Below are 10930 nucleotides of genomic sequence, written 5' to 3' on the forward strand. Positions count from 1 at the left end.
ACAGCAACAAAGACCCAGCACAGCCAAAAAAGACTAAATAAATAAAAACCTTTTTAAGTTAAAGTTACAACACATTTATAAAAATTTAAAAATCACAAGTTTAGAACAATTAAAAAAAATAATCTCAAAGGTTTTTTTTTTTGAATTATTAATATAGCCCCACATCTCTGCCTAAAACAATGATAGTCAATGATGTGAAAGAATAAAATATATCAAATCATTTACTGAACAAAGATGAGGTATATTGTTTCTATATAATTCTTTCAAATACTTATTATTTAGAATACCTTCAGATAATACATTATGATTTACAAAGCATTCAATCAGTACTTGATTATAAATATATAGGCATATTCTTTAGTGTTTCCATAAATAATAAACTGTACAGGGTAGTAATTGCTTATATATCTCTTTTATCTATTTCTGTAATGGTTATAAATCACAGACAAAGTTATATGCAACTAACTAATCTCAAATTTTTGAAGGCTCCTCATTGTGTCATTTTTAATAGATATTAGTGGCAATAAATTCTTATTTGAGCTATTGGACTTTAAAACAATAGGCACACTACAGCTGCATACAGTAAACAAATACTTATTTTAAAATCTTACATTACTATATTTTATTAACTCTTATTTGAAAAATATCTTTTTTTTTGAAAAATACCTTAAAATTCTAACAAATCGAGATTAAAAAGAGCAAGACATCTGTATCTTAAATTTGAAAAGATTTTATAAGAAAACATGTTTAAGCCAGGAAATATTTCAAGCAATAGTGCTTACATTTCTTCAAAAACAACAATGATAAAATATGAATATTGGTGGTAAAGAACCCACCTGTCAATGCAGGAGACATAAGAGACACAGGTTCAATCCCTGTAGAAGGGCATGGCAACCCACTCCAGTATTCTTGCCTGGAGAATCCCATGGACAGAGGAGCCTGGTGGGCTATAGTCCAGAAGGTCACAAAGAGTCAGACATAACTGAAGAAACGTAGCATGCATGCACACATTATATATCTAACCAGCAGGTGGAGAAGAAAGAAAATATCTATACCTTTTTAAACAGTCTCTTTATAAAATTTACATCAAATGAAGTACACAGGTTTAGAAATCTTAAGTGAATTGGCCTCTTTTCATCTGTTGTAATTAAGAATAAAGTGCAGAAAGATAAACATGGACTTTTTAGTCATTATCCCCAAGGCCTTGCAGTTAGTTCTCAGGACAAGCAAATTAAAGGCCCTGCCCACAAGAACTTTATATGTAGATGAGTAAGTGAGGCTTGAAAATGCAACCAAGTATAAAAGTAAGAATAACATGCTGCTTAGAAATATATTTGATAAAAAATAGAAAAAACAAGACGATTAAAGATATTAGACTATATGAACCTGAGAAAACAAAGTGGGGAAATTGGCAATTAATTTGAACTCTAAACTCTATTCTGAGTAACTAAATTCAAATAATCTTTTATTTCAATTTCTAGATTTTTACTCTAACCTCTTTTTGGAAAGAATTATAATTTAAATTTTACTGATTGCATAGAATTAACTGAGTTATAAATATGAAATTTAAAAGGACACATGATATTTAAGTAATCAATTTTGAGAAGACTGGATGAATACATTGTATTTATATCTATCTCTACTGCATTACAAAGTTTATGAAATGGCAGGGAAAATAATAATAAATAAAAAATTTCTGGAAAACAACTAAAGATGCCAAAACAGAAATACTGAATATTTTGAAGATGGAAAAAAGACATTCCTGAATTTACAGAGAAATAGCACCATAGAACACCATCATTTATGACAATGCTGTAGAAGGTAAGTGGTTATGGAGTGATATGGTCAGAAAACACTCTACATATATTTTAAAACTGGATAGAGAACATTTAAATATACCATACAGAATTCAAAAGCAAACAGAGAAGAAAGAGAGTTGAGCCTTTTAAAAATTTTAACTTAAAGGAAAATGAGTTTTACTTTATGGCTTATTGACCCAAAAGTATCATCTACCCCAACAGCTACAGAACATGGCGCAGGGAAAAACTATAGGCGCACAGAGTAAGAGTGCCAGATACCGGAGTTCAGTGCAGGCAAAGCAGCTGAAAATGTAAAGGGAAAATCCAGACTCTAAGAGAATCAAAGAAATAGATCAAAATTAAAAGCAAAAGCTGTCCAAATACCTGGCTGACAGTATGGTGAAAAATACAGAAAGAGATCAAAGAAAATTAACCTCTTGAAAGGTAAAACTATACAGAATCCATTCTAATGCTTTTCCCAGCTAAGCACATTTCCCAATTATGCATAATTTGGCCACAGAAAGCTTTAAGTGTCAGAGTACAAAGCTCAAAGATGGCAAAGCATCTTAAAAAGGAATCCATAAAATTAGCTAGATAAGTTCAATAGGAGACATTTACATGACTTACAAAAAGAACCAGTGAACGTAAAATAGATCAATAAAAATTCCTAAGCCAAAGAACAGAGGAAAAAGAACAAGACCTCTGAAATAGTCTAACGTGCATATTTGGAATTCCAGAAATAAAGGAGAGAGACAAAGAGGCAGAAAAAAATTTGAAAAAGAAAATTAGAAATTTACAAATTTTGTAGAAAATATTAATTTATAGATTCAGAAAGGTCAACAAATATCAATCAAGATAAATAAAAAGAAATATATACCTAGACACAGAGACAAACTGCTAGGAGCAAAAGATAAAGAGACAGTCTGGAAAAAAAGTCAGAGCAAAACACTTCAGGAGGTATGGAGAAAGTGGGCATACCACAAACATCTCATGAGAAACTATGAAAATCAGAAGACGCTGGGATAGCATGTTCAAAGCACTAAAGGATAAAAAGTTATTTACAGCAAAGCTATACTTCAAAAATGAAAGCAAATTAAGAACATTTTTAAGATTAAAAATTAGAGAAGCTGTCAGGAATAGATATGTAGTATTGCTGTTGATGTTCAGTGGCTAAGAACTGTCTGACTCTTTGTGAGCCCATGGAGTGCAGCGTGCCAGTCTTCCTGTCCTTCACTATCTCCTGGAGTTTGCTCAAACCAAGTCCATTGAGTCAGTGATTCCATCCAACCAACTCATTCTCTGTCACCCCCTTCTCTTCCTGCCAACAATCTTTCCCAGCTTCAGGGTCTTTGTGAATGAGTCAGCTCTCTGCATCAGGTGGTCAAAGTATTGAAGCGTCAGCATTAGTCCTTCCAATGAATATTCAAGGTTGATTCCCTTTTGGATTGACTGGTTTGATCTCCTTGATGTCCAAGGGACTCTCAAGAGTCTTCTCCAGCACCACAGTTTGAAAACATCAATTCTTTGGCACTCAGTCTTCTCTATGGTCCAACTCGCACATCTGTACATGACTGCTGGAAAAATCATAGCTTTGACAATATGGACCTTTGTTGGCAAAGTGATGCCTCTGCTTTTTTATTCACTGTCTAGGTTTGCCATAGCTTTTCTTCCAAAAAGCAAGTGGCTTTTAATTTCATGGCTGCAATTATCATCCACAGTGATTTTGGAGCTCAAGAAAATAAAATCTGTCATTGTTTCCATTGTCCCCCCATCTATTTGCCATGAAGTGATGGGACTGGATGCCATGACCTTAGTCTTTTTTTTGTTTGTTTGTTTTGTTTTTTTTTAAATTTTATTTTATTTTTAAATTTTACATAACTGTATTAGTCTTTTGAATGTTGAGTTATAAGCCAGCTTTTTTGCCGGGAGCTGGCATATTGCATATTGAGTGCATATTGCATATTGCATAGAGTGCAGCACTTTCCACAGCATCATCTTTCAGGATCTGGAATAGCTCAACTAGAATTCTATCACTGCCAGGAGCAGGAGCTCCGCCCATGGCAAAGGTCATGAGGAAGGAGGCTCGGCATACGCAAAGGCGGGATCGAGCCTCAGGAGTCCCCCTGGAAATTCTCGAGCATCTACCCCCAAACCAGAGTCTGCCTACTTTCTGCTTTGTGCTCTCACCAACACCTCTGACTTCACAGGGGGGCTGTCCCCCACTACCTCTCTCTGAAAAAAGAGTTAGCTTACAGCTCCAGTTAATAATTCCTGGGTGTGACAGTGTTTCAACCTACAAACTCCTTTGGATATCCTCTAGCCTGCCTGAATAGGTTTTTCCGGCCACATGTGATTGTTCAGAGCCTCCCAACTGTGAGAGGCAGGAGATGTTCTAAACTGTCTAAACACAGATTCCTTTGAGTAGTTAAAAGATTGATTAGAAATTGTATTGGTGAAGGGTTTTTCACTTATTGGGCCAATGTTTGCTGCTAAGTCTCCATACTCCTTACCTACTGTGTCCTTGGCAGTGTATTGATTGATATAATGGGTGTATAGAAATGTAAGTAGTAGCCTCAATGTTTGTAACCTTGGACCCTTGAGTTAATTCTTTTCTTGATTGAGCCCACCTCACCTTTGCCCTATAGGAATGCAGCTTTGTCCAATGCTTTTTTGGAGGCTGGTGCCTGACTTCGGAATAATCACCTTTAGAGAAAAATAAGTTTCTTAAAATGTTAACAGGCCTCCTGGCCAGAAGATGATGTAAATCACCTGAACTTTTGCATATGATAAGTTTGAAAGCCTGGCTTCGATTAGGATCAGGAACTGCTGTCCTTGCATGACTCCACCCCTTCCCCCATTATCCTCTCTGCATAACTTAAGGTATAAAAACTACTTTGGAAAATAAAGTGCGGGCCTTGTTCACCGAAACTTGGTCTCCCCATGTCGCTCGCTCTCTCAAATTCTGGCTGAGTCTCCATCTGGAGCGTGGAACCCGCCATGCTTGCTAATTATGCCTGGGCTTCTAAGATCCGACCAGGGAGGCCTCAGTGTCTCCTCTCCTTCAGGAGAACGGAAGGACGCCTGCGGCCTACGTAAGTTGTGCAAACTTCTTGTCTTGAAGTTTTATTGGTCTCCCGCGTAAACCAAGCTACTCAGCCTCTTTTCTCCACTGAATTTTCCTACTGAGCTATCCTCATTCTATTACTCTTTATATCTTTGATAAATATTTAAATAAATAGGTTGCCTATGCCGTCTCTCCTTCGAATACCCTGGATCAGCAGGGGCTGGACCCTGGCACTTTTTCACTCTCCTCTTTCACCTTCATCAAGAGACTCTTTAGTTCCTCTCCACTTTCTGTCATTAAAGTGGTATCATGTGCATATCTGAGGTTGTTGATATTTTTCCCAGCAATCTTGATTCTAGCTTGTGATTCATCCAACCCAGCATTTTGAAGTAGATGTGTTCTGCATAGTAGTAAAATAAGCAGGGGGACAATATATAGCTTTGACGTACTCCTCTTTCCCAGTTTGGAACCACTCCATTGTTCCCTGTCCAGTTCTAACTGTTGCTTCTTGACCTGCACACAGGTTTCAGAGGAGGCAGGTAAGGTGGTCTGGTATTCCCATCTCTTTCAGAATTTTCCACAGTTTATTGTGATCCACACAGTCAAAAGCTTTAGCATGGTCAATGAAGCAGAAGTAGATGTTTTTCTGGAATTCTCTTGCTTATTCTATGATCCATTGGATGCTGGCAATTTGATCTCTGGTTCCCAAGAAGGTGTTTCAGCTGGGGAAAACAGGAGATCCCCACTGTTTCTGCCCTGTTGGGAACTGGGGACCTTTCACATGTTAGGTGAACATGATAACCACTACAGTATGGAAACACACATGTAGTTTAGGAAATGCTAAGGGGAGTTCTTCAATCTGAAACTAAATGACACTGGATGACAACTCAGATATACAGGGAAGAATGAAGACTATTACAAATAGTAAAAGTATGGGTAAATACAAAACTATTATTTTCTCTTTACTTTTTGTAAGCTATATGAGTATATAAGGTGAAAAAGTACTACATGTTATTTGTTGCTTTATGGACTAAATAGACACATGCATGACAAGTCTTAAGAAGGGGGAGAAAATGGAAATACATACTGTTATAAGATTCCTGTATTTTATAAGAAGTAATTTAAAATTATTTCTAAGCAGACTGACTAGGTATATAAGCTATATTTTTAACATTTTAGCAACCACTAAAAAATGCAGATATAAATAACAGAGGTATGAAATAGCATTTTGAAATTAATTTGATTGATTTTAAAAGGCAAAAAATTGAAAGAAACAAAACTTAAATAAGAAAAATTTTAAATAGTAAAAAGCAGATCTAAGTGCAATTGTATCAATAATTACATTAACTATAAAAGACTTGAATCAGTAGTTAAAGACTGCCACCTGGATATAAATGAACTGTCTTCTGCATATAAAATCTTAAAAAGAAAACACAGATACTGAAAGTGAGAGCTGTCAAAATGCTTATTTGTAAACAACAAAAACAACAGAATATTGATATAATAAGAAATAAAGACAAGTGGTAGTTTTAGAGATAGAGAAGGATATTTCACCATTATAAAAGTCAGTGTATCAAGAAGATAAAATAATTATAAATATACTTGACTCAATAAAAGGGTTTCAAAATATATGAAGCAAAAACTGGAAGAAAAAATAAAAAAGACAAATCTACAATCTCGGCTGGGGACTTTAACACACATTTCCCAGAAAACAGAATAACCAGCAAAACCATCTATAATAATGTAGATCTGAACAACACTGTCAATTATCTTAACCTACATGACATTTAAAGAAAACTATAATGCTACAATTTCAGAATACATAGTCTTCTCAAAGCACATGGAAAAATAACCAAGATGGAGCATATACTCAGCCATAAAACTGGTCTCAATACAGCTTAAAAGATGGAAATATTTTTCTTTGACCAAAGTTTAAATTTAAAAATCAGCAAAAATAAGACATCTAGAAGTCCCAAGTATTTTCAAGTTAAATATCTTCCAAGTAATCTTCAAGGAAGAAATTACAATGGACATTAGAAAATATTTTGTAGTGGATAACACTGAATGCAACAAATCAGTATTTGAGAAATTCAGTGTAAACAGTGCTCAGAGAGAAATTTATAGTATAACATGCTTAAGTATTAGAAAAGAAAAAAGGTTTAGATCAAATTTTATATCAAACCAAAGATGCAAGTCATTGCACTAAACAGTAGGGGAAAAAAAGGAATTTAACCCAAAGTAATGAATTTAAGGAATAATTAAGAATAGAAGTAAATTATATATAAAACAAAATTAGAGACATATCAATGAAGCTGATCTTTGAAAAGATCAATAAATTGAATAATTATATCTAGATTTATCAGGAAAAAGAGATGACATTCAGATTAACAATATTAAAAATAAAAGACAGGTCATCACTAAGTACTTTATCAACATTAAAAGGATTATGAAGGAAATTTAAGGTTAACTTTATCTTAAAAAATTCAACTTAGATAAAATGGACACATAGTTTGAAAGACACTATCAAAGTTCACTCAAGAATAAATAGGTAACCTGAAACACCTGGATGTATGAAAATCTGAATAAGCTTTCCACAACAAAAGCAACAGGCCCATATACCTTCTTGGTTGAATTTTACCTAACACTTAAGGAAAACAAACAAATACGTACAAACTCTTCCAGAAAATAGAAGGGAGGTAGGGAGGTACATTTTCCAATTCATTAAAAGACATTATTGAAAAATATAAATATTCTTCATGAAAACAGATGTAGGAATTCTTTTAAAATTTTAGCAAATCAAGTCTGAAATCTGAAATGTATAAAATGAATAATATATCATGACTAAGTGGGATTTATCCCAAGAAAACAGATTGCTTTAGCATTTTACGGTAACAATAACCCTGTATACAAGACAGCAAAAGAGACACTGATGTATAGAACAGTCTTTTGGACTCTGTGGGAGAGGGAGAGGGTGGGATGATTTGGGAGAATGGCATTGAAATATGTATAATATCATATATGAAACGAGTCGCCAGTCCAGGTTCGATGCACAATACTGGATGCTTGGGGCTGGTGCACTGGGACGACCCAGAGGGATGGTATGGAGAGGGAGGAGGGAGGAGGGTTCAGGATGGGGAACACATGTATACGGGCAGATTCATTTCGATATATGGCAAAACCAATACAATATTGTAAAGTTAAATAAAATAAAATTTAAAAAAAAATAAAATCTATTAGTGTAATTTAATATATTACCAGGTTTAAAATAGGATGAATAAAAAGCATTTGGTAAAAGTGAACAACTATTCATGATTGAAAACTCTTATCCAACTATAAAAAGAAGGTATAAGGGGCATCTCCAAAAACCCACAGCCAATGCCAAAGTTATCTCTCCCAAGAATCAGGATCAAGGCAAAAATATTTGCTCTTATAAATTCTATTCAACATTGTTTTAGAGGTGCTAATTATTTCAATAAGAAAGGCATTAAATAAATATGAACTGGAAAAAAGAAAACAAAATTTTTCCCTGTTTCATCATCAACATAGAAACACGATCATCAACATAGAGAAAATCTTAAGGAATGTACAAAAAGCTACTTACTGGTGTTAAAATTAAAAATAAAATGGATATCAAACTTGAGAATGCGCTGAGCAGACAAAACCATTTAAGCCATGTAAGGAAAACTAAATCTTGCTTATTTCATGAATGTGGGTAAAATTAATTTAGGGTTGTTTCTTGTAAATGCCTCTGATAGTCACAAAGAAACTTAAGCCATCTTCCTAAAAATGGTATAAGACAATCATTTTAACTGGTCCCTTGTATGGAATCCCACATTGTAATAACCAATCATTATAAAGGGAAAACAACTTCCTCATTTTCTCTCTATAAGCCATCCTATAACTTCATGCCTTTGAGCTATGTGTCAATTTATACTCCCATTTCTAGAACCATGATATGCATAATAAACACTTACTAAATACTATTTGATTTGGTGGTTTTTAATTTTGCTATTTCTGGATTTTTGTCACAAATAATGTTGTAAGATACAAATTCATCATGTAAAAAATTATTGTATTTACATACAGTAGCAATGAATTATTACAAGACAAATTTTTTTTCAAGTATCCATTAAGAAATATGAAATACCTTGGGATAAATTTAACAAAATATGTGTAAGACGAAGCCCCTGAAAACTCTAAGACATTGCTAAGAGAAATTTTAATAGGCCTAAATACTCTAGTTTTCAATCCAGTTTCCCAGAAGCTTGGAAGTCACCACTTACCAAAAAGTAACATGCTAAACAACCAATCAACAACTCTGCTTAGATCTATAAAAGAAGTGAGGTCACAGGGTAAACAACTGCCACTCACATTGTAAACACCAACAAGCAGATATAGACAATCACAACTTACAGGGACAGAACCCCAAGAGCTGAAACGTCCACAGGCGCCAAGGCTAGAGCAGGAAAGGCTAAAGTTATCACTGACTAATTACTGGAGGCTCAGTTTGAGAGTTAAAAACTCCAGAGGACCCAGCCATTGGGAGTGGGGCACACTTTTGTGCATTTTACCTCCAGGAGTCCTACCAAGTCCTCAAAGAAAATACTGAAGAAAAATCCCTCTTGAGCTTCCAGCAGGGAGAGAGGAAATGGGAACCATTTTGAAGTCAGAGCTTGCTGCTCTTAACAAGACTTGTCTCAGAGAAATGAGTTAACCAGAGTGTAATCAGCTGGGGCTTTAACAGAGCCTAATTAATTTGGGGGAAATGAAATACTCAACCCCAGCCCACTCTAGGCTTCCTGTCTCACTGAGGTTTGGGGTTTCTTCTGAAGTAAGCATCAGAACAAATCTTGTATATGGCAGTGGTGTTGGAATAATCAGACTGAGATTTTTAAAACAACTATGATTAATACTCTATGGGTTCTAGTGGATAAAGTAAGCAGCATACAAGAAGAGATGGGCAATGTAAGCAGAGAGATAGAAATTCAAAATAGGAGCCAAAAGAAATGCTAGAGATCAAAAACACTCTAAGAAAATGAAGAAAGTATTTGATGGGTTCTTTTAGCAAACTAAACATGTCTAAGGAAAGAATCTCTTATCGAGAATATTTCAATAAAAACTCCAAAATTGAAAGTACAGTGAACAAAAAAGGATAGAATATCCAAGAATAGAGAACTGCAAAATGTATAACCTACACATAATGGGAATATAAGAAGGAAAAGAGGGAAAGGAATAGAAAAAAATATTTGAAGCAATAATGACTATTTCCGCAAATTAATATCAGATGCCAAATCACAGATCCAGAACACCCCACAAACAAAAAAACCTACACATAGACATGTTGTTTTCAAATAAGAGAAAAATGAAAGAAAGCAGAGGAGGGAAAATATCTTTGGAGAATCAAAAGTAAGAAGCAAGAAGAGAGCTGAAATACAAGCAAAAAGAGAGTTGAAATAGTTAAAAGTACTGAGAGAAAAAAAAGCAACAAACTACAATTCTGTACCCTGCAAAATTATCTTTTAAAAATGGAGGAAAAAAAAGATTTTCTCAGACAAACAAAAATAGAGGAAATCTGTTGCCAGTAGAGTTACTTTGCAAAAAACTGTTATTAATAGAAGTTCTTTAGGTAAAAGAAAAATAATATGAATCAGAAACCTGGAACTACATGAAGAAAGAGCATCAGAGAAGGAATAAGTGAAGGTAAAACAAACGTTTATTTTCTTATTCTTAATTTAGCTAACAGATAACAGTTCATTCAAAACAAAAATAGTAGCAATGTATTCTATTATGTATGTCTATGTAAATATATGTATGTAAATGAAGTGAATGAACGGTATAAAGGATGAAAGGGAGAAATTAAGATTATTTTATTATAAGGTATTCATAGTACCTGTGAGGTGGTATAGTTTTATTTGAAAGTAGACTTGGATTCGGAGAAGGCAATGGCACCCCACTCCAGTACTCCTGCCTGGAAAATCCCATAGACGGAGGAGCCTGGAAGGCTGCGGTCCATGGGGTCGCTGAGGGTCGGACACAACTGAGCGACTTCACTTTCACTTTTCACTTT

General features: G+C 34.6%; 1 long non-coding RNA gene across 2 annotated transcripts in view; it reads right to left on the bottom strand.

Moving 5' to 3' along the window:
• Window positions 1-10261, bottom strand: part of LOC123334399 — a 74506-nt gene extending 64245 nt beyond the window's left edge. Inside the window, exon 1 of one of the 2 annotated variants that reach the window (XR_006552167.2) lies at window positions 9277-10261. This is a non-coding gene — a long non-coding RNA (uncharacterized LOC123334399). Of the gene's footprint in view, window positions 1-836; window positions 899-9276 lie in introns of those variants that run through there. The other variant, XR_006552168.2, reaches the window with a different exon arrangement.
• Between the last annotated feature and the right edge of the window lie 669 nt (window positions 10262-10930).

Source organism: Bubalus bubalis, chromosome 7, assembly GCF_019923935.1.
Source record: "Bubalus bubalis isolate 160015118507 breed Murrah chromosome 7, NDDB_SH_1, whole genome shotgun sequence".
NCBI lineage: Eukaryota > Metazoa > Chordata > Mammalia > Artiodactyla > Bovidae > Bubalus > Bubalus bubalis.